A 25,926-nucleotide genomic window follows, 5' to 3' on the forward strand; every position below is an offset into this window, starting at 1 on the left:
AAGCCACCCATTCTAGGGTGTTTTGTTGTAACAGTCTAAACTGAGTAGAACACGGCAGGTGTTCCAGTTCATCTCCTATATAGTTCCTATCTCCTGCTTTCACAAAGTGTGCTATGTGTAAAGAGGACCTTCAAATTTACTTCCTGAGATGGCTCAGCGATCTAGGCTTTTTCCAGTCTGGTCTGCCATCTCGGAGTCCTTGCTCCTCACTACTTGGGTGAGTGAGAGCGAGTAAGATCATGAGGACCTTCTAGAAGTCAGGCAGTATACATCTTTCCAATTTATATTTAATTACCCAGAACTAATCATATGACCCCATCAAAATGCAAATGATCTGGGAAAGGTTGTCTTCCTATGTGCCCCAAAGGAACACAGAATGGTTTGGTAATCACAAAGCACTGTACTGTCACAAGCTGAAAATGCATACTTGAATGGCTAACAGAAAATGTAAGTCAACATAGAAGACCTCACAAGTAAAATATCTGACTGTTATCATTTTTTTAAAAAAAACACATGCCATTGTAATAGGAGTTAGTGTATGGGACGTTAAGATAAAAAACAACTATGTCTCATTATCATTGATAAAATCACTATAGGCCACTTATATCACAGGTAAACAGAAGTAAACAATAATGCACCCTTCATTTTGCCTCTAGGCTAATCATGCATAAAAACTGACACTATTAAAAGGCCTTTCTCCTCTCACTATGTCTGAGAATGCTTTGACTATTGCAGAATGTTTTGCAAAATAGGACAAATATTGAACAAAAGCATGCAAAGATTCACTTTATTGATCAAAAACAATGCACCCACTGAGTTCTACCTATCTATCTATCTATCTATCTATCTATCTATCTATCTATCTATCTATCTATCTATCTATTTATCTATGTTATATAGACATACATAATTATTAGAGAATTATAGAAAACTTGAATATATGCCTATAGACATATATAGACATACATATATATAATTTTCAGAGAATTAAAGAAAACTTGGAATATGCTTGTTTGCTAAGAAATGAAAATTGTAATCTCTCTGGTTCAAATAAACAAAAACGACAACACAAATAACAAAAGTAACATCCAATGTCTCCCCAAACAATACTTTGATAATAGGGAGAGTTAGCATGCAAAAAAGTTATTTCTTATATAAAAAGCTAATTTCTCTTCTGCCTCTGCAAATGTCTGGGTTAGGAATTGGAAGCACTAATTGCCTGAGGTTAGAAACTATTGGGATTTAAAACTGTCCAAAGGTCAAAACAACAGGAGAGGTAAGAAAAGGCTTTGTTAGCACAAACTAGCCACTGGGTTCTGGTGCTGCAGATACTTTGTGTTAAATGAAAGGATGAAAGGGGGAAATAAGCCAAGGGAATGCTGAGTTAAAAGCTGGTAGCAGCAGGAGGGCTTAGGGCAAAGCAATCATTAAAAGTCCTTTGAGGTTGGCTTTTGCCGCATACTGAGTACCTCATGGTCACATCCAATTTTTGTGTGTGTTGTGTTTTCTTTTGTGTCCGGCAGGGAGAGCAGTTCATTGCTGACCTTACCAGTGGACCCAATATGCACTTTTCCAAGCAACCCTGATATACTGTACATGGAAGTTTGCTGCAGGCACAGGCAGAAAAACGCCATAATCAGAGATCTTGCAGAATACCATTTCCTTTCTGTGCTTGATCCTTCACACACTTCTGCTGAAAACTCACCTGATTCTCTTACCTGCCCCCTTCCCTCCTTCTCCGTTGTTTTCTTTCTCTCTAGTGTGCTCAGTTTTTGACCAAATAATCTCCAGCTAGCCCATAGCATCTCTGTCCTTTACAGCATCCCCAGCCCTGGGGGGAGCAAAGCCGGTGACAAGCCCCCTGGAAAAGGCTTCTCTATTGGGAGGCATAAGCGCTGGGTTGGTGGAGAGCTCCTCTGGCTTATAGCATTGGACATTGGTACCTTTTAGAATTAAAATTGCATTTTAAATGTATCTCTTGATTTTACCATGAGTAATATGCTCATTGGTATTAAAACAAAAGAGAGTGTATTTTTGGAACAGCATGGATGGACCTGGAAGACATCATGCTAAGTGTCAATCTGAGAAAGACAAATATCACATGATCTCATTTATTTGTGGAATCTAATGAATAAAATGAATTGACCAATAAAATAAGACCTGAGGCATGGGGGCATGGAATAGACTGACATACCTCAACATGGGGTTGGGGTGACGAGAAGAGATAAATCAAAGGACTTATCTATTTATATGCATAGCCCATAGACACGGGCAATAGAATAGTGAAGACCTGGGGAGTGGGAAGGGGTTGGGACGAGGGGAGTAAAGGGGGGGAGGGAATGGGAGATATCTGTAATACTATCAACAATAAAAAATATATTTTTAAAAAGAGTGTAAATTATTCTGTTGCATCCTTCCTTAATCTAAACAGCTTGATATATAGTCTTTATCCAGTATTATCATATATATATATATATATATATGCACAATATGCATATATATACACACATATGCACTCACTTAATTTTTATAATCAAGCTATAGTTTGCATAAAATAGAATGCACATATTTTAAGTGTACAATTTAATGAATTTTAACGAATGTATGCTCCTGAGAAACCATCACCCCAATGAAGAGCTAAGACATATCCATCCCCCAGAAAGTTCCCTCATGCTCCTTTCTAATCAATTCCAACAGCACATCCTCACTGCCCTGGAGGTAACTCATACTCAGATTTCCTTTGCTCAATATAATGCTTCTTGGTTTCCACCTGTTATCACATATATCAGCAGTGTATTCCTTTTTCTGGCCAAGTAGTATTCCATTTTGTATGAATCCACAATGTTTAAAACATCATCCTATTAACAGACATTTACAGATATATAATTTTCTATACACAAAGGGGATTGTACTATGCAGTTCCATCCGTGAATTTTTCATTTTTATATTCAGAATTATATCCTGGACATGCTTCCCTAAATGTCCCTGTGACTTAACCTGATTCTTTCCTAAGGCTGCATAGTCTTCCTTCATACCGATGAGCTACATATTAGATACTTGGTCCCCTATTTATAATACTAGAGGCCCGGTGCATGAAATTTGTGCAGGGGGTGGGGGGGTGTCCCTCAGCCCAGACTGCACCCTCTCCAATCTGGGACATCCCTCTCACAATCCAGGACTGCTGGTTCCCAATCGCTCACCTGCCTGCCTCGATTGCTCCTAACCACTTCTGTCTGCCAGCCTGATCACCCCCTAATCACTCCCCAGCCAGCCTGATCGACGCCTAAGTGCTCCCCTGCCGACCCGATTGCCCCTAACTGCCCTCCCTTGCCAGCCTGGCCACCCCCTAAGTGCCCTCCCCTGATGGCCTGGTCGCCCCCAACTGCCCTCCCCTGCCAGCCATCTTGTGTCCACATGAGGGCGGCCATATTTGACCACATGGGGGCGGCCATCTTGTGTGTTGGAGTGATGGTCAATTTGCATATTACCTCTTTATTAGAAAGGTACTTTCAATATTAAAATAGTCTTATAAATTAAAGTTATGCTTGCAAACAGTTGCAAAAATTACCATGATGAAATGGTGTCTAAGATAAAATACAGAATGTCTAAATGAAAAACACAATCCTCTCTCATTACCAAAATATGACCACATTAAACAATTTTTTTAAATAAAGGTGGTTGTTATGAGACTATTCATTTGAATATGATTACATCTATATATTTTTTATCCTCACTAGAGGATATGTTTTTTATTGATTTTAGAGACAGAAGGGAGAGATAAATAAACATCAATGTGAGAGAGAAACATCTGTTGCCTCCCCTACACACCCTGATCAGGGATGAAACCCACAACATGGGAATGTGTCCCGACCAGGAATCCAACCTGCAACGAATGTCCTCTAATTCTCTTTCTTTTGTGGAATTTCCATTTACCTCTGAATGCTTCCAGGATTTTCCCCCCTTTATTCATGGTGTTCTAAAATTCCCAGGACCTGCCTACATTTGGCCTTTACTTATTTGTACTGTCTGCCACGTGGTGGACTCTTTATGTATCTATACACTACCTTCTTTTCCTTTACTTAAAACATTACTTCTTCTCCTATTCTTTGCTACCAGCCTCAGAGGCTCCTTGAAGCAGATGGCAGAGCATCTGAATTGATTACTCCATGTTGTGTTAACTTTATACTTTTAATCTTTCTGTTTTATGTCTACATTCTGAACAATTTTTTTCTATTTGTCTTCCAGATCCAGTTTTAAGCTCTGTCCATTGTTTTATTTAACTCATTCACTTTCTTTTTTAATTTCAGCAATTCTATTTTAAATTTCAATGTACTTCTTGTTATATTATTGTACTTTTTACAAAGAGATGCTATAATATTAAATATTATATAGGACTTACTGTGTTTCGGGAATATTTTTTAATATTTTATATGTAATAATTCACATCCTCACTACAATAATGAGAAAGGGTTCTATTATTTACCCCATTTCACAGATTAGGAAACAGAAACATAAAGTTAAATGCCATTTCCAACTGAATACAACGGGCTCCAGAGACCATGCTTTTAACTATAGTTGACCTTGAACAGTAAGGGGTTATGGGCACCAACCCCCAGGTAGTCTAAAATCTGCATATAACTTTTGACTCCCCCAAAACTTAACTACCAACAGCTTGCTATTGATTAGAAGCCTTACCGACAACATTGAGTTATATGTATTGCATACTGTTTTATTATAATAAAGTAAGCTAGAGAAAACATTATTTAAAAAATTATAAGGAAGAAGAAATACACTTACAGTGTTTATTGAAAAAATCACATGTAAGTGGACCCACAGATGTTCAAACTACTGTTGTTCAAGTGTTAACTGTATTATGTTGAACTCCCTCTCTTGGCTTATTGTTGCTATATATTTGCAAATCTTTCTGAAAATATTAATTCAATGTTTTGAATAGATTCTTTTGTTATCTTAATTACCTTTTTCCTTCAAAACTAGAACACTTTTATGTTTCTATTATCTTTTCTCTAATTCATTAATTGGGTTGAATGCCTCAATATAATACACCAATGACTATTGCTCCTAAAATAAAAAGGAGAATCCCCTATCATGACCTGTGGGTTTCTATAGGACTGGCCCCTTTATCCCCCTAATTTTATCTCTTTTCCCATTTAGCTTGTGATGCTGCTGCCCTACTGACCTTAATTTTTTTTTTTTTTTTACTCCTCTAAGCCTTTGCCCTTTATCTGGAAGTCACATTTGTTGTTCTTTCTGCCCAGAATCCTCTTCCCCATTCTTTGCTTGGCTGGCCTTTTATCATTCTTCAAGTTTCTGCTCAAATGTCAGCTGCTCAGAAAAGATCACCCCAACCTTCCAATCCAAAGTAAACTCCATCTCAATGCCCTGCTTCATTGATAGTACTTATCCACCCATGATGAACATGCTAATCTCTTAGTGAACTTATCTAAAATGATATAGCAGGTACTTCATGTGCCTTAATCACCATTCATATCCCATGTACTAGGCACTATGCCTAGAGCAGAGCAGGCAGTCTTAACTTGGTTTGAACTCAAGTTGAATTGACATAGGCATCACTGCTCAAATGACTGGTCTTCCTATCTAAGTAATTAATGCATAACAAACGGTGTTCATACCAATTTGAATAGATAAGGAGAAGAACAAGTGAAGATGAAGGATGGCAGAAACACTGTACAATTTACTGAGCCCCTGCTTTATAGTATAAAAATCCACAATTATAAGATTTATTCTCTTATCTATAATGCCAAGCAATCTATTTTAAACTGAGAATACTTTACTGCAGTTGCGTATTCATTGAGCATAAGCTTTATTTTTCTTTCCATTTCCTTTATGTACAGTTGTGCTTTAATTAAGGACATTATCCTACACCAACAGCCTCTGGTGTATACCCCATGGATCAAAAGAGAGAAACAGCTAGGACTCCAAGGCACATATGTGTGGTCACATAGGGAAAGAGACAAAGTTAAAGTGTGTTGTTGCGAATGGTCCTCAGTTGGGCAACCTTCTGAAAGTAAAATTTTGATGAGAATGTAATTTACTTTTCTGTAGGTAATGGACCGAGGATTGAGTCACCAGAGAATACAGGAAAGGAAATGTGGGGGCAGGGTGATGGAGTGAAGCGTAGAAATTGGAAATAAAAGCCTTGAGAAAGTTCTTCAGTTAAAACACATAAACATTGCAAAAATAAAGTCTTCGAAGCCATAGTTTGAAGCTACGGCTGTTTTAGGGGCAATTTTATTAAGGCTAATAGGTAAACCAAATAAGTTAATATCTAATATAGCCAATGAACTTCATATGTTGTAAACTAAAATAGCTTCATAATATATGGCAATATCTTTAGCAGCTACTCCCAGACATCAAGAAATTAAATAAAAAGACTCCAAGCATTCTCTTTTACATAGTCACTAATTAGTTCATGAGGTAATTTTTGTTTTTCCAATTTTCTGAAATTTAATTTCTCATCCTAATGAATGACTTAAGTATAAAGCTGATGTCATTTAAAAAAAAATTGCCCAGACACTATCTTTTTAAAGGTTATTAGAAACCCCACTTTAACCAAAGTAGTCAGGCCAGAGTTCCCTTCCCTCACCTCTAAAGAATATAGGAGATATATTCTTGAGACAAATTAAACAAAGGAGGATATGAATTTGGGTATAGCAGGCCAGCAGAAGGCAAAGGTGAGGAGCCATACTGAGAACAAGGGAATTAACTGAATACTTGCAGGCCACACAGTAAAAAAGCCTTCCCCACCCTCTAATTCCATTCCTTGCCTGGCTCAAAGAATGTAGGCAGCTAATCTCTCTCTCTCTCTCTCTCTCTCTCTCTCTCTCTCTCTCTCTGATCTGCAGCAGCAGCAGATCAATGGAAGAGTCATCTCTACAGAAACTTCATAGGTCCAGACAGAAGATCTACAGATTTATATATTATCTAAAGAGAACAAAGCTTAGTAGAGAAACTCAAGATGAGAACAACACTTAAAGAACTGACAGGAAAAAATAAAATTTTTTTCAAGGGCAAATTAAAAGAGAGGGAGGGAGAGAAGGAAGAAGGAATGAAGGAAAGGAGGAAGGGAGAGGGTGTAAGGGGGAGGGGGAGGGGGAGGAAGGAATAAAGTAAGGAAGGGGGAAGGAAGGAAGGAAGGAAGGAAGAAAGGAAGGAAGGAAGGGAGGGAGGGAGGGAGGGAGGGAGGGAGGGAGGGAGGGAGGGAGGAAAAGAATGAGCAAAACAGAGAGGCAATAGGAAAACTAGGAAAGTAAAGCATGGTGATACATGAACCAAGAAAAGGTGACACTGTCTAGAGTAAAATGTTGAAGAGAAGCTAAACGAAATGAGAATGAAGGCATATCCATGGAATGCCAACACCTAGGGTGTGTGTGATTTTGTTTTGTTTTCAACTTTTCCACGAACATTTTCATTAGAGTAGTCTGAGGGGAAGCCAGATTGTGGGTGGAAAAAAAAGAGTGGGGAATGAGAATAATCAAAAGAAGTAATGTAGGTAGTTGTTTCAATAGGTTTAGCTATGAAGGAAATGAGAGATTTTACGGAGGTGCTGTAGGAGCAGGAAGGGGTGAAGAGTTGGAATGAGGTTAGGTTGTTTGATTGTATTTGCAATGTCGTTTTTAAGGAAGAGGCTTCTGGCTATCAAAGTCCTCATTAAAAGATGCAAGGAAAAATCAAGAAATTAATGAAGTTAGATCATGGAAAGGGAAAGAACCAAGGCTCAGATGGGAAGAAGGGTCCATGAAAGAGGATGAACTCTCTTCTAATTACTCAGAAGTCAAAGAGAAATGGAACAGTTACAGATGGAAGTAAGTTTGCAAACTTTGTAGCAGGAAGGCAAGTGAGATCCTTTCTCAAATTTTTCTTTTCTCTGTGGAGTGGTGAGGTCATATGTTGAGAACCAGGATTAGTAAGGAGGAAGAGTCAGAGGTTTAACAACAGTCAAGATGAAGAAGAGAAGCAAGAATTGGTAGAGAACTGGTAAAATTGCTTGAGTTGAGACTGGAGTCTGATTTTATTGTGTCCTGAGTAAGTTTGGTTGTGTGATATTTTCACAGTCCAAAGTATCATAAAAGGTGGGCAGTTCCGTCAGTGCTTCACCAGATAGGTACAATGGTAGAAGAACGAGGTAAGGGTTTTGAGATGTTCATAAGTGTGGTAGAAATAATGAATAATTGATCCAAACTATATAAGAACGGGAATGAATACAGGATAGAACTGATATGGAAATAATAGAAGAGTCAGTGGATCAGTTGTTGAAATGAGATAGAAAATTTGGCATATCTCAAGTAATTTAAGCCCTAGCCGGTTTGGCTCAATGGATAGAGCATTGGCCTGCAGACCATAGGATCCTGGGTTCAATTCTAGTCAAGGACACATACTAGTACCTTGGTTGCAGGCTCCTCCCTGGCCCGGGCCCTGGCCAGGGCTCTTGCAGGAGGCAACTCATCGATATGTTTCTCTCATATCAATGTTTCTGTCTTTCCCTCTCTCTTCCACTCTCCCTAAAAATCAATGGAAAAAATATCCTCGAGTGAGGATTAAAAAACACACACACAGTAATTTAAATATAAAATAGGATCTGAGAAAATGGAATCTCCATACATTTAGAGACCATTCGTGATTCCTCCCTTAACCCCATATCTACTCCATAAGCAAGTCTTAGCGCCACAATTAACCTCTGTTTATGCCCTTGTCTAATATACAATTAAACCACTACAACACCTGCTAACAGATGTCTTGCTCTCGCTCTTGTCTCCCTGATTTTTTCATAATGCCATGTTTACATACTTGCCAGAATACCCTCCTCTGAGTCCAGGACTCCTCAGTTGCTCTCAATCGCACTTTAAATAAAATCTAAATTTCTCACCAAAGCCTCCAAGACTCTATAATCTGTCCCTGTAAACCTGATTTTTGTCTCCCACCACACTTATTACTGATAATGAATTCAATGAACTTAGAGGCCAGGATGCTAGATGGGTCATTCATCTGTCACTGACGTCACATAGAGCACGAGAGAGCTATGATACAATGAAAAGCTCTCAAGAGACTTGGGCTTTTGTTTAACCATCCATTTTAATAAGACAAATGAATCAGGAAAGGGATAAAAACATACTATATTGTAAACCTTTAAAAAAAAAAGATATGGATTACAATTTACTCATATATGCAGCCTGAGCAATTGTCTGGTAGAGCAGGCCCCCAATAAATTTTGGTTGGTTGAAAAAAATGCATATAGTTAAATCCAAAGGTTTTATAAAATGGATGTTTTGGAATCTATTGTTCTTTCCTCCTATGCATCTATTCCTTCTGCTTTTGCTTTGGGAAACAACTCAGTTTTCACTTCACTGGAACTAGAAGTTTCACTAGAACTGTTGGCCAAGTTGTCCCACCCACTTCTGACAAGTGGCTCAGTCAAAGCCAATCATCTTCAGAGAATTTCAATCTTGACCAGATGATGTTAAGAAAAGGAAAACTGTTGGAGCTGGTTCATGTCAATTGTGAGACACCAAGAAGATTTTCCCTTAATTCCTACTCCCTAAGTGCCTGGGAATCCCACTTTCTTTGTTTTGGGGGAGATGGTGTTGAACTTTTCCTTCATTATTGTGCGTTGCATCACAGATTTCTAATGACTTTTTGGCATAAGTTAAGCCAATTTATTTTTTCTTGCTTGCCAAGAAACATAAACCAAAAAACACAAACTAAAAATTGGAAATCTAATGCAATTAGGAGAAAGCATATTTATTGTAATAACTATTGAATACTACTATGTTCAAAACATGATAGCAGACACCCCAAAATTTCCAAATTCTTTCAGAAATAGTTATTGTCTTCAAGGAACTTAAAGGTGTGTTTTTTTTTAAAGGAAGATTATTAAATAATTTTTAATCTGAAGTAAAATGAGATTAGTGGCCTAAGAGACACAAATGAAATGCCCAAGAACTGAGAAAAGGATTCTCTTCAGTAAGGGCTTACGCTAGAACCAGCATTTGGCCTATGCTAAGGACTTGGCGTTCTGACTTAGAAATGGTATCCAGGACCAGCATAAGCAGTACATAGAGAGGGAAAGTTATCAAGTATGCATGATGGTCAGTGAGTAGATCAATCTGCTATAGCACAGGGTTCATGGGGGAAAATCATGAACTAGTACTTTGCAAATGGTGGACTGGAGCTAAAAAGCCAGGCTAAGGGACGTCTGGCTCGCATCCTCTAAACAACTAAAAGCCAAGAATACTACTTGTACAGAGCTATTTGGAAAATCAAGGCTTGTAAAGTCATATGTGACATTCTAGGACAAGGTAAAAACAAATTAAGAGGCAAATTTATAAGGTACTATGATAGTCTAGTCAAGGTATAATTAGACCAGAATGAAGAAAATTTCAAATTCTTTCTATTTAACTGACAATGGAAAAAGAAGTAAGAATCAAAGAAGGCAGTGTAGCCTTGAACTGAATAAGATACTGAAATTGATATAAAAGATCCCGCAGCTCTGTATTTCAAACCCTCATTTTTCTGCCTTCCCTCTCCTGAGTTTCAATCATCCATCTCCAGCTGCCCACACAGCATATTCACTTGGATAGACAGCATGATCATGAAGTGGCATGCCTAAAAGCAAATGTCTCCTTTTATTCTCTATCCCCATGAGTCACCCCTCTTCTTTTATCCAAACTAAGAAACATCTGTGCCTCTTTCTGTCCTTCAACTCCTCCCATCCATCTCTCCATCATACCACTTAGAAAAGACCCTTATTCACTCATGCCTGGTTCAGTGTAGCCATTTCCAGATAAATCTCCCTGTCTCATTGTTCCCACTACATACAGGACATCAATAAACACTGCCTAAAGTTGATAAATTAATCTGGCAAGCATAGCACAGCTTCACTGCCAGATGGACCTGCTGCTAAAACCACTTAAAAATAATATTACTCCCACCCAGCTGGTGTTGCTCAGTGGTTGAACATCAACCCATGAACTTGGAAGGCCATGGTTTGATTCCTGGTCAGGGCACATGCCTGGCATGTGAGCTCAATCCCCAGCAGGGGTTGTGCAGGAGGCAGCCGGTCTATGATTCTCATCATTGATGTTTCTATCTCTCCCTCTCTCTTCTCTCTGAAATCAATAAAAACATACTTAAAAAATAAAAAGAAAATGAATAGAACCCAAGGTATCATTGCTGCAAAGGAAAAACTTAAATAATAATAATAATAATAGTAATAATAATAATAATATTACTCCCATGCTTAAAAATATATAATGGATCCTACATACTCCAAATTTTGGTGGGTAACAACTATTCTATTCTATTTTGTTTTATTTCTCAAGGTGCACGGTGTTATGTGTGTGTGCATGTGTGCATGTGTGCATGTGTGCATGTGTGCATGTGGGGAGTGCCTGTGGGAGTGTGCACACATTAGCAGTGGAGTCACAGGAGATAGGGGAGAGGAGACTGGAGCTTCTCTGGGGGGAAGGACACATTCCCCCATTAGACACCACCTTTCAATTCCAAGGAGCTGGGATGGGGAAAGAAGGACATTGAACAGGCAGCTGTTATACTTGCATCTACTATGGTGAGCTCTGGCAGGTTAAAATTCTCTGCCTATATGTTCATGTATTCAGCTGCTGGGTATTCAGAGGTTTCTATCCATTGAACTAAACCACATAATGTCCAGTTTTAATCCACATTTCTCCAAAAGGAAAACCCTATTTACCAGTAGATGCTTAAAAAATACTGATTCAGTCAAGTAACTGCAGGTAGCTTGACACCTGAAAATCATCAAAACACTATTAAACACTATTTTCATTCTAGGTAGACAACAGATATGAAAAGGCAGTTTAATGTGATTTTAGTATTTACTTAATGCTTATTTAGAGATCAATTATCTGCTGCTAAAACCATTTAAAAATAGTATTACTCCCACTTGGCCGGTGTGTCTCAGTGGTTGAGCACTGACCCATGAACAAGAATAATCTTAGTGTCTCTAGTCTCAGTTGAATACTCATGTAAAAGTATATTTGTAAATGTTGTGTAACCACCGTTATGATTGTCTTTAAGGGAACAAGGTCTTCCTTGGATGGTATTGCTCAGGTGCGGCCCTGTCTGAGGACAGGCTCAGAGGCAGACAGGGTGGGAAGAAAGTGAAAGTTTTATTAGCTCCAAGCCCAGGTCCCTGGTACCTTGCTGCAATTCAGTGTACTCAGGAGACAGTTAAGATGAAATGGCAATGTTCCCAAATTTAATGAGTTCAGAATGAACACAGATTTATGGGTAATTCACACTGGTAATGTTTGCCATGGGTGTAGGAGACTAGGAAGACAAATGTGTTTGTCATAAGATGAAGAGTTTACCTGAATGCATTAATTTAGTAATTAAGAGCTGAACTATTCTCTTTTAAATTTAGTGACGATAGTCCACTTAAAGATATATTTTTTACAAAGTTTTGCAATAGATTCTTAATACACTAGGTTCATTACTCAAATGTCTCCATCTGGCAGCTTCTGACTTCATCATTATTAAAAACTCGGCATTGTTTCAAACATCTGGGCTGTCTGTCTTAAAGTGAAAACAAGAACCACAATGGAAATTGTGACCAAAGCCAGCCACCTTTTTCATGTAAAAAAAAAAAAATGAAACATAGTGCATATTTTACTAGAGCATCTAATGGTTATTTTTCATTCCGCTGTTCGAGCCTTGCTCTTTGATCTAATCACCAAAGCATCATTCACCAGAACCTCAAGGGTGGACTTCACTGCAGTTGCATTTCCTCCTGGGGAAAAAGAAACAGCTCACTGCCTCTGTGATAAACCTGATCTACAGTGATTTTGCATATAAATGTATGTTTTGTGACAATAAAGCCACTATCTATCCGTTTTTTAGTCAAAATTACTCAAGGCTAATATTCATCTATTTATTTACTCAGCACATATTTATTGAGTATCTCTTATATGCAGTACCATTGATATTCAATTATTAGTATAAATGTGTTCCAGCCTTCTAAATTATAGGTAGCAAGTATTATTGAAATTCTTCATTCAGTTATGAGCAAACAGGAATGTCAACTTATTCTTATGAATATATATAGGTATTCTCTATATATTCTTATAAATATATATAATCTATGTAGTTTTAAATAAAATTAGAATAAATAAAAATATAAATAATTATCATCCTTCAAAGCTGCTCAGGAATCTGGCCTGATTTCAGACATGAAAATGTTTGTACTTTATTAATGTTACAACATATAAATGAGCATTTATTATGCATAGCACTTCATAGCTTTGCTCTTTGGAAAATTTTTAAACCTCCCTTAAAGTTATTTACTAAAGGCAGATGGCATTTTCTGCCCTTTCTCTTTAGTAAAAGCTTCATTGATCCAAGGTAATGAAAAGTATCCCTTGAGGTTGAAGCCTCATTCCCCACCTCCCCACAAATAGGGGCATACACCAGAGTCACATTTCAAGACTTTAAATTGCTTAGTCAAATAGCCTGTGCATGGTGGATATTTGATTGACTGGTTTATTAGATTTGCTGATTAATTAAAATGTGAATTGAATACATTTACAACTCTAGTTAAGAGCAATGAAATGAAATATGGTTGGTGAGCAAATACAAATAAACTGGAAATGAGCAGTCATGAAATCTCAAGTTTTGAACTTTCACTTTTAGAAACAAAAACTGTCTTCAAAGTTTAATTTGAATTCATAATATGGAATAATGCTTTAGGTGGCACCTGAGAAGAAGCACTAAATTAATTTATTTTTTAAAAAAATATACTTGATTTCAGAGAGGAAGGGAGAGGAAGAGAGAGATAGAAACATCAATGATGAGAGAGAATCATTGATCAACTGCCTCCTGCATGTTCCCTACTGGGGATCGAGCCTGCAACCTGGGCATGTGCCCTTGGTCAGAATTGAACCCGGGACCCTTCAGTCTGCAGGCCGACGCTCTATCCACTGAGCAAAACCAGCTAGGGCAAACTTATTCTTTAAATTAATATTGTTGAATGAATAAGTTGTATGATTATTTCCTTGATACACTGTTTTAATTCAAACTCTGATGAATTCTGATTAGTTTTAATTAGGGCTCAAAGATGAATAGAATGTAATACCTAAGCATATTACAAATTATCTATTCACAACATTCAACTTCCAGATGAAAAAGAAAAACTGTCCTGGAGGAGTAAAACAATTACTCCTATATTTATTTCAAACTAAACTAGATTAGAACCCAGGTTATAAACATTTATTAATCAGCATTAAGTACAATGGTTAATTTTATGTGTCAACTAGCTGGACCACAGTACCCAGATATTTAGTCAAACATTATACTGAATGTTTCTGTAACAGTGTCTTGGGATAAGATTTACATTTAAATTGGTGAGCTTTAAGTAAAGCAGGTTGCCCTATATAATGTGGGTGGGCTTCATCCAGTCAGTTGATGGCATGAATACAACAAAAGGCTGACATACCCAACAAAGAGGGAATTCTTGAGAAGACTCCCTTCAGAATTCACCTGCAACATTGGCTCTTCATGGTTCTATGACAGACTGTCTTTGGATTCACATTGCCACTCTTTCCTGTGTCTCCAGCCTGCCAGCCCATCAGATTTTGACTCTCTAAGTCTCCACAATCATGTGAGTCAATTCCATAAGATAAATTTATATATTTTTTCATAAATATTATGTTAGTTGTTATTAAAGCAGACCAGAGAAATAGACTAAGACACTTATATTTTTAGGTTATAATGAGGAAAATAAGTCCTAAAATCCTGAAAATAATGTGTCAAAAGTTAGGGTCAACAGAATAGAATCAAGGTCTTCTGAACTGTTGATATAGCGAATGAGGTGTGAAGGTGTGCTGGAAAGCAGCCAAGTCCCAACCATCAGAAGTCTAGTTCTTATGTTGGGTTCCAGTCCCATTTTTGCTATTAGATTATGAATTTCTTGGAAATATTTTTAAATTGTGTGGTGCAAAAGTCTTACATGCTTCCTGGCATATATTAGACATATAGTTAATGTGTGAGGAATGAATGAATGAGAGGAAGGAAGGAAGGAAGGAAGGAAGGAAGGAAGGAAGGAAGGAAGGAAGAGAGGGAGGAAGGAAGAGAGGGAGGGAGGGAGGAAGATTCTCTGTGTAACCATGGGCAATTCACTTCAAACTTCTAAGACTCAATTTCTCCAAAGAAGATTAGATAATTTCAAATTTTAGTAAGTCCGTAACTAGACCATCACTAGGGTCATTTCTTCCTCTAAAGTTCAGTGGCTCATCTTGATTATTACAGTGTTAAAATTATTTTCTCAATTCAAATATAAAGCATGTTCTTGTTAACAAGTTTGATTATGTCTTCTAAATTTAGCAGTCATATTCCTGTCATTACCATTAAATACTTAATGACTCATTTGTATGTTCATAACTATACTTTAAATTAATCTTGAATAAATTAATGTGGGAGTGGAGGGAACATTTTTCCTTATTTATTGTAGTAATGTTTCAAGATAGTTTTATTAAAGATTATGAAGATAAGTTTTAAGTAAATATAGTATAAAAATTATGCTTAGTTTCAATATTAGGAAACTCCAGTTTCAATTTTTGTTCAAGAAGAATCATGACAATCTGATTGAGTGACATATTCATATCAAACTTTTTAATATCCCTCATTCTTGTAGCAAGATATTCAATATCCTTTATAGATGATTCTTTCAAAATATGTTTTGACAATAATATATTAAACCTAACCTTGGAACATAGTTCTCTAAGGTCTTTTGCAGCTGGAAAATTTTATGAGGCTATGCTTATCTAACTAAGCTATGAAGATTTCAATTGATTAATAGTAACAGCAATTCTATTCATTGTAATTCTACATAGAAAAAAAATTTAAAGTTTAAATCAAAATCTGTATAAAAGCTTTAGTAATATATTGCTGATATTGAAGTCATGTACTAGTAACCTCAAGTGTTCAGAACCTACAAAAGGCCCTTTAGAAAGTGATATATTCCTAACACATATCATAAGAGTAAGTTATTTCAGATACTTATTCAGAGCCTATCTATGTCTACTGTACAAGCAATTAAGTAAGTTTGGCTATCTGATTCCCCAGTCTTAAAATAAATGAGAAGAAAACAATTAGGAATAAAAGGAGGACTGTGGGAGGTAGATGTGTACAATAAGCAGTGAAATCAGATATTTTGACAGTAAATGAGGAAACTAAACACAATCCAGTCAATTGTCCTGAGTCACTATACCACAGCACAGTTACCTAATTGATGTTCATAATTATGATGCATAGACTAAGTATGACTACATTATATAAGTGATATGTATATTTCATTTTTAAAATGTTTCCATCAAATATGGTTGAAATAAAAGCATGTTTTGCTTGAAAAGCTTAATTTTCAGTTACTTCAGAAATTACCTTTGTAGAACCTAATCCTCCAAGGAGGCATTTACCTGGAAAAAATATTTTTATATATAACAAAGCCTTTGAAAATTCACCCCTTGAGAATTTTAAAAGCCAAGGACTATCATATAATTCATTATAATGCTGAGTTGGGTATTGTTTCAGCATGTGTTGAATTACTAAGTGAAGGTTATAGATTTTATACAACCACATGACCCTCCACTGCTAGGAAAATGTTAACTTTTATATCAGAAGTAATTTCTTAGCCTTTTTCCCCACTGAAAACTCAATAAATTATTATTAAACATATAAATATCCAACCCGACTAAAGTTTTATGTGGCTGTAACATCAGGCCACTGAAGGCTAGCTGCGAATGCTTTTGGTTAGCACAGATTCCTACTGTTTAAAATAATTCACAAGTGTACCTTAAAAATAGTGGGAGCTACAGACATAACACAGAGCACTAACAAAAATTCAAAAGTATTTCCAATGCCCTTCTCCAAACGTAGAGCCTCCTTCTCTATGGCAGCTCCTGCCTAGCATCCTGAGTGACAACAATCCCACAGATTAGCCATCACTAACCACTCAGTTCCTACACTCCCTTAACCCTTGGAGCCTCTCCTCCACCTCTGTAGAACCTCATCCTCCAAGGAGGCATTTACCTAGAAAAATATATGTTTATATATAATAAAGCCTTTGAAAATTCACCCCTTGAGAATTTTAAAAGCCAAGGACTATCATATAATTCATTATAATGCTGAGTTGGGTATTGTTTCAGCATGTGTTGAAATCAGCATGTGAAAAATTACTTTTTCTCTAAATTACTTGCTTAAGTATGTCTGCCACTACATTGTTTTTAATGCCAGTGCATTATCTGCCCCATTAACATCTCTAATTTCTCAATATCCATTAGCCACCCTCTTCTTGTCACTTTCCAACCCATTCATCTACCTCTATAACCTTGAAGCTCTCCTCAGCAGGAGAAAATTCCCCAACTGGACAGACTAATAGCACTATCTATCCTATCTAATAATAGAGAAACATGGTAATTAACCATAACTTCATTACCCTTCCCATTGGCTAATCAGCAAGATATGCAAATTAACTGCCAGCCAAGATGGTGGTGGGCAGCCAGGCAGCTGAAGCGAACATGAGGCTTGCTTGCAACAGTGACGGAGAAAACCAAGGTTCCCCGCCTGCCGCAGCCCAGCTCTGAGCTCCGGAGGCAACAATGTTGCAATTATAGAAACTAAACAAATCCCAGGTACCTGCTTTCAGCCAGCAGGGCCTCAGAGCTTAGAGCAGCCAGTTATGGCAACAGAGTTTCAATTATAGAATCTAAACAAACCCAGATACCTGCTTTCAGCTGGCAACGGCCTCAGAGCTGGAGCCGGCTCTCAGCTCCAGTGACAGCTATAGAAGGTAAATTAATCCCAGCATAAAAAAGAAAAAAGAAAAAAGGAGAGGCTGGGAGCTTCAGTCGCCCACCAGCCTGAAAACAGCCCTCAGTCCCTCACCCAAACTGGCCAGGCACCCCAGTGGGGACCCCCACCCTGAAGGGGATGTGACCAGCTGCAAACAGCCATCATCCCCTCATCCAGGCTGGCCAGGTACCCAAGCAGACCCCCACCCTGATCCGGGACACCCTTCAGGGCAAACCAGCCAGCCCCCACCCGTGTACCAGGCCTCTATCCTATATAGTAAACGGGTAATATGCAAACTGACCCTAACAGCAGAAGGACTGTGAATGACTGATCACTATGACACACACTGACCACCAGGGGGCAGATGCTCAACGCAGAAGCTGCCCTCTGGTGGTCAGGGCGCTCTCACATGGGAGGAGCTCTGCTCAGTCACAAGGCAGGCTGATGGCTGCCAGTATAGCGGTGGTGGTGGGAGCCTCTCCTGACTCTTCAGCAGCGCTAAGGATGTCCGAACGACTGGATTGACCAGTCGACCAGTTGCCATGACACGCACTGACCACCAGGGGGCAGACACTCAATGCAGGAGCTTCCCCCTGGTGGTCAGTGCACTCCAACAGCCAACCTCCCACAGCCAGCCAACCTCCGGCAGCCCCTCCCCCACCTCCGAACCCCTCCCCCCCCCCCCCCCCAAGTCTAGCAGGCCCTATCCAGCAGCCGGCAGGCCCCCAGGCCCTGTCTGGCAGCCAGCAGGCCCTGGCCTGCCCAGCCCTGATCAGGACTGGGCAAGACTGACCCGATAGGCCCTGATCTCCAGCCAGGCCTAGAGAGCCCACCTGTGCACAAATTTCGTGGGCCTCTAGTTAATTTATAATATCTTAACTGGGCCTTCAAATGACTGTAATAGTAAGTTTCCCTAATAAGCATAATATGCCAGTGTATCTGCGAATCTAGAAAGTCCAAAGGTAGGGAGAGATGGTTGTTCTATGCACAACATAAGCTACAACTTAGTACCTCTGAAATTATTGAGCTCTTCCTTCCTCTGTGTATTATCTTTAAACTTGGCAGGTTTCTTTCTTGGTCATAGATAGCTTCCAGCACCAACTAGGAAAACATGCTTCCTTATTTATTTCCATCAGGAAAGGTGGAGGGCCTCTCTTACAATCAAATGTTATAAATTCTTCTCTTCAATTTAATTGGACAAATAAGTTCATGTGCACAATCTTGGACCATTAACAGTCACCCAAAGGATTGTTATACAGTGATTGACTTAAGTCTGGATTCCTAAACCATTAGAGATAAGTAAGGAATATGGGATTGGCGCAATTTGTTTTAAATAATTTTATCAGGAGCTGAGGATGGAGTTAGCATCTCTTGAGTTGTATAGGGTGTTGAGGGGGTGAAAAAACATGTTAGACTGGAACAAAATCAAGGACTAAAGGTTGAGGATGCTGGTCAGGCAACTGATGCTGTTCACGGTACATTCACTCCTGCTTTCTGCCTTCTTCCTTCTAAGGTCCATTTACTAAATCCAAACACCAGAATTTAGGCCTTATCTTGCTATAATTCTCAGTAGCATTCAACATAGTTAATACTAGTATCATTATCATGAGTCTATTCTTTCAGTTTATGTGAATGTCTAAGAGTTTTACTTCCATCCTCTGGTTACTTCTTTTCAACTTCCTTAGTTATCTCTCTTTACCACAAAGGCTGTAATTCTCCAAGGCCCGGACCTAAGGCTCTCAGTTTTCATATACTACAGCCATTCCCTCGATTTTGATCACATATGTATATAACCTGTCATTGTTTTACATCTGGTTCTCCTACTTGAAGCTCCATAAAGGCAGAATAGGGTCTATTTTAGAAACTGCTTCATTGCTGATGTTGGGCAGAATCCTTCACATAGTATACACTGAACAAACTTTTGTAGAATTACTGAATAAAAATAACCAGTTTAGCAAATATTTGTATTTAATTATATAAAGATAATGCCATTACAGTAATGTTTTTTTAATCTCAGACTTCCACTTCTAGCTATGATGGAGCAGCTTGAAGCACACTGCCACTTCTACTACACAGCTAGATATAAAACAAACAACAACAAAAATATGTTTGAAAAAGAACCAGCCTGTGGGAGGCCAAGACCAGAGTGAAAAGAGAATCTCAAGAGAGGTGAACTGACATTCTTTGATCCACTTTTTCCCTTAAATCGTTTGACAGCTTTGAGTGTAGGACAAGAGGCTGAGATACCAAGCTGAGAAACTGCAGTTAAGAGTCAGAGAATTCAGTAAACATTTGAACAATCTCACAGAACTGAAGAGATATTGGGGGGCGGGGCGGGGGAGGGGACAGTTCCTCCTGTTACTAAACAATTCTCTGACACCAACTGGTATTCAGCAATTCATTCAGTTCTGATAATAACTATTTGGAGTTTACTCAGAACCCACAGGTTAAGGGTTTGGCCCACAACACTGGCCACATTCCGATACCAGCCACAAATGAGGTTCCCAGGCTACTCATATTTCTGCCCAGCCAGCTACAAATTCATGGTGCATCACAACTCCACATCAGGTTCAATAATTCACTATAGAACTCGGGAAAACACTCGACTTACATTTACTGGTTTATTATAAAGGATACAACCTAGGAACTGCCAAATGGAAGAATGGCACAGGGCAAGGGATGGGGGAGGGGAACAGAGCTGTCATGCTCTTTCAGATGTGCCATCCTCCTAGCACCTCAAAAGTGTTCACCAACTTAAAAGCTCTTTGAACCTCATTGTTCAGGGGTCACCCATGAAATATACTCTCAAAAGACTTTCCTTATTTTTCCATAGATTTGAAAATGCATCTTTAGGGAGTGAACCTGAAAATTTTCACCCATTGGATTTATATAGCAACTACAGGCCCGGTGCACGAGTTTGTGCACCAGTGGGGTCCCTCAGCCTGGCCTGCAGGACCAGGCCAAAACCAGCTGGATTACGAGAGAGCACAGGCCAGGCCCCACCAGTGCACAATTGGGGCCGGGGAGGTTGGCCAGCTGGGGAGGGACTGCGGGAGGGTTCCAGGGCATGTCTGGGCGGTCTTGCTCAGTCCCAATCAGCCGGACTCCAGCAGCAAGCTAATATACCAGTCGGAGGTCTGCTCCCTAGTGGTCAGTGCACATTATAGCGAGCAGTTCAGTGGCCTTAGAATATCATTAACATATTACGCTTTGATTGGTTGAACAGACAACTGGAAGACCAGACACTTAGCATATTAGGCTTTTATTATATAGTAATATTATGTAGTAATGCCTCCAGCACACACATGATGTCGAGGGCCTTCAAAAAACACATGATGAAACCAAAGTGAATACAGTAATATGTGTCCACAGAAGATATTATTTACTAAGATATTTACTAAAGTCCAAAAATGCAAATTCTCCAGCAGGTTAAACATAAATGGATTTGAAATTTTCGGAGGATCACAAGGAGTAATTCATCTCCAAAACTGAGATCTTAGTAGCATTCAGAAAGTTGTTTTGAACTGTATCTGAGAATTTAAAGTTACAAAGAAAAAGATGGGACCCAAAAATAAAATAATAAAGTGTACACATTTGTTTATGAAATAAAAGCATCAGCCCAGCTGGCGTGGCTCAGTGGTTGCGCATCAACTTATGAACCAGGAGGTCAGGGTTTGATTCTCAGTCAGGGCACATGCCCGGGTTGCAGGCTCGATCCCTAGTGTGGGGCATCCAGGAGGTAGTTGATCAATGATTCTCTCTCATCACTGATGTTTCTATCTCTCCCTCTTCCTCTCCCTTTCTCTCTGAAGTCAATAAAAAAATATATTTTTTTAAAAAGCATCAATGTCCATTTCCAGAAAAATGATAGAAAAGGTAAATATCTTAGATAGAATATAATGAACATCCTGTAGGTGAGTTCACAAAAAAGTAAGAATGGAAAACAATTCCCTGGGAAATTAACCATCACTGGCCTGGGTTCACGCTTATAACACTCATCTTGTCAATAAAATTTAAGTAGCAGAGGGTCTAACACAAAATACATTTTAGGACCAAGGATACATCTGGAGCTCCAGGCAGACACAAACGCAAACCCTTTCAGAGAGACAGTCCCTTAAACCAGGTGAAAAGTATTGCTGATACGGAATTTTTGGACTGGAACCCAGATTCTTTGTCCACCGGAATCAAAGAATGAATCCACGGACAGAAAGTGGTATAGCAAAGGTGGAGATTTATTGAAGAACAAGTACAGACTCCCACATGGGGAGAGGGAAAGAGTCCCACCAAATGGACTCCCAAGTAGGGAGGGAGTAAGGGTCCCGCTGAGTTCCTTTTCCCTATGGTTATAAAGGCTGCAGATCCTGGTGCCTTGATATCCCCTCTGATTGGTCACTGTTCCACTAGACTGGTCACTATAGTAACTGAGTTCCTGGGCTCAAAGGTTGAACCTCACATGAAACATGTGAGGTTCTCCCCACCTCCTTCCTTATAGTTTCCCTATTCCCTTTGGGCTTTCTTCTTCTGAATGAATGAAGGGTTTCCTTTTCTTTATTTTGTAAATATAGACCTTTTGCTGTTCCCAGCTTCCTCATTCTATGGAAATGTACCTTCTGCTGCCCTGCAGCCCTGTGCTTCCTCCATGGTCCCCCTAATTTCCAAAATTTCTAATATTTCCTAAACCTGTCCTATCTTACTCCTAAAATTTCTGTTTCATTGCTACCTATAAAGTTCTGCTTAAAATAAGCACATCCTCATCCTCCAACAACAATGGCAAAAGCCCAAAGAAAGTATTGTTTGGAAACCATGTGCTACTCAGAGTAGCTGTTCTTTCACTTATTGTTTCTCTAAGATCCCCTCAAGTGAGAAAGCTATTTTTGTCCATGTTACTTTCAATTCTCAATCTCACTCACTCTTCATTTTTCTCACTGTTCAGACAAAATATTTCCATATGTCTTTTTTTCTATATTACCATACCTTCAAGACTTAACATGGTTGTGAAGTAGAAGACAGGTATATGGAAGGACATAAAAATATGGTTATTTAAAATCCAGGCTTATTCGATTATCTCCCAACTAGGAATATGCTTTAACTAAGAGGGTAAAGATTAAGCAGTTACATGTTTCCAGAGGAAAAACAGTCTATAAATAGCTTCTGGCAATTTTTAAAAGAACCTTTTTTGTGGTTATGTCACAGAATTATTGCAGATTCAGTATAACCTCCTGCACTTCCTTTATGCAAATACAAGTAAAATGATAATGAATTGGGTGTCTCAGGATCCTGAAGGACTGCAGAAATCTGAATTTTTTTTCTCAGCCTTGAGAAGAGTAAATTGCTTCCCACATAGTTTAAGTTCGAAGTGTGTTTTATGTATTCAATTTCCTCAAACACCAGAAATCCCCATATGGAACTCTAATAATTGGCTTTCTTGTTCAAGGATAATTTTACTGACTGACTGAATTTTTTCTTACAGAAGGTATATGCAAAACCTCTGGGTGGTCCTCTGCTCTCATGAATAACAAATATACTTGCCCAAGAACAACAGCCCTGGTTGTTACCCGAAGCAAGAAAACTGTGTAACTAACTGTCAGAGCATGAGGGCTTTATGTGGTGAAGTCTCCTTGCCCTATGGGTGAGTGTTCTCTACCTCATGATTCTAAAGGTCATCCCAAAGACATTGCAGAATATTCCAAAGGCAAATTCAAGAAAAGTTCTGACTCCTTTAGCACCTTCCCTGGAGAGAATGAATCTGTGTATAGAACAGCCAGCATCTTAGCAGATTTCAGAAGTATGTGGGGTAGAAATTCAAAATTTTTAAAATCAATCCTGATAAAAGATATTTTATCTCAGCTTTTACTTTGTAGGACACTAAAAAAAAATTATGAAGACTTCCTACACTAATAAGCATGACAGAGGATTCTATATTTTGAATGACATGGGGAGAAAAATATCAGATCTAATTAATGAGTAAAAAGCAGATGTCTGGATTTCCTGACACAGGTGTCAAATTTTACTTATTTTTTGTGCAAACATCTACATCATACTAGTTTCTGGACACAGTGATGGGCACTGAGGGAATCAAAAGTGAGTAAGACATTGTTAATGCCCTCAGGGAACTCACAGGTAATAACATCAAGAGAACATCGTATCCTTCACTTCAGGATAATGATGATTGGTTTTTCTCTTGGATTCTCTCCAGTTTCTGCGAAAAGTGCATTGCCTGGAAGAAGAGTCATGCTTTATGTTCTGTATCTTAGCTTGGTACAAAAATTGCTTTTATGAAGTGTTATTATTAAACAAAAAGTGGTCGGGATAACTTGTGTTCCATATTTTTAAGTCACAGAAAAGTGACACATGGCAAGACTGAAAACTTCTGCAATGACTCCCTGATGCCAAAATAGCAATTTGATTCAGTACCAAGAAATATATATAAATATACTATATCAGTCAATTCATTTCAGGCTGGGAGGTTGGAAGAATAATATTAAAACACTTATTACTCATTATGGCACTTCTATAACCCCATCCATTTACTACCTCCACGTGTAGCTATAGCTATAGTTTTTTTTACGCTCAATAGACAAAACATTTCAAATGCTTTTCTTGCATTCCACAGACTTCCCGTAGCTCAGGCCATAGTTCCAGAACTATGTCCTCATGACTTCTGACAAAGCCAAGTCCATAATGGTCCATTCTAAGTGCCTACAGAATTCAGTCTTATCGTTCACTCTCAAACTTCAGTATAATTGCCCTGTGTGGCTCTCGTAGCCATGGTAACCTCCGTGAGACAGGGGTCATATCTTTATAATTCCTCTGCACCTACCATGGCCCTGAGAAAAAAATAGATTCTCATTAATGCTAACGGAATTTAATTCTTCAACAGAGTTTCTAAATTATACATAGTAAGGAGAAACACCTTAAATCTTTTCAGAAAAATAGTTTTTCCAGGTTATGTAATAACCCTAAGGGCAAGGGCCTTAATTTATTATTTTTCTTCTCTAAGCACCAAGCACTGTAGAAATTTAATAAAAGTTTATTTATTGGCTAATGGATTCACAATAAGTAGCAGAATAAAATGCTGATAAAGATGTGTAAATGAGTCTGTATTTAAAATTATTCTATATTTTCAAGGCAAATTATAATCTCAGTTTGCTCAGCTAAGTAAATCTATGCCTGAAGAATCCTTGTACACCTTGTATGGTGGTCAATACCCACTGAACAAGAGTAATTAGAAGTTCTGTTTATTTAGTGCATTCCTATCTTAAGCATCATCACAATATTCACATATAATGGACAATAACATGCAGAATCAATAAGCCACAGTCTCTAGAATCACAGTAGAGAAACTGAAACCTGCTCAAGAAACAGGTTTTCAGGAAATGTGGTAAATGAATATGTCAGCACCAGCTATTAGTAGTATTTTCAAAATGCAAAAAGGAATAATAGGGGTGAGATTGAGCAGGAAAAGGGAACTCTGATTTTGTTGGACGTCTTCCATATTGATTCCAATAAAGCAAGCAAGAGTGTATTTATAGCTACCAGTGATTCACTCTGTAATGACTTAACTTTAATCTTCCCTATATTATGACACTGACATTGTAAGAGCCACAGATGAACCAATGCCTCCAACAGGCATTTTAATTCGGTATTTAAATCTGTTCTGATCTCATAATCATGCTCTTATGAAATCCATATTTAATGTGCTTTCATTAATATTTTATATTTTGATAGCACTTATCTGTTCTCTAAAAGTTAGAATATCTACAGCTTATTCTTTCATTAGAATAATTAAAGAAAATGTAATAATTCATTTGACTTGATATATTAGTAATGTTTTACAATGTCAGAAAAATTTTATTTCAAAGCTTTTATACCCAGCATCCTTTCTTTTTCAGAGAAAGTATTATCCCTTAAAAGGATGCTGGTGTACCATGTAGTAATTTGAGGAGGCATAGGTCACTGACACTCTAATACTCAATGTTGGCCCTTTAAGAAAGATTTTGCTTATCCTTAAGTAATGTCTAAAATGAAGATTCTTGCTTGGACTAATGCCTCTGAAATTGAAACACTGCCCAA

Source organism: Myotis myotis, unplaced genomic scaffold (assembly GCF_014108235.1).
Source record: "Myotis myotis isolate mMyoMyo1 unplaced genomic scaffold, mMyoMyo1.p scaffold_m19_p_2, whole genome shotgun sequence".
Classification (NCBI taxonomy): Eukaryota; Metazoa; Chordata; class Mammalia; order Chiroptera; family Vespertilionidae; genus Myotis; species Myotis myotis.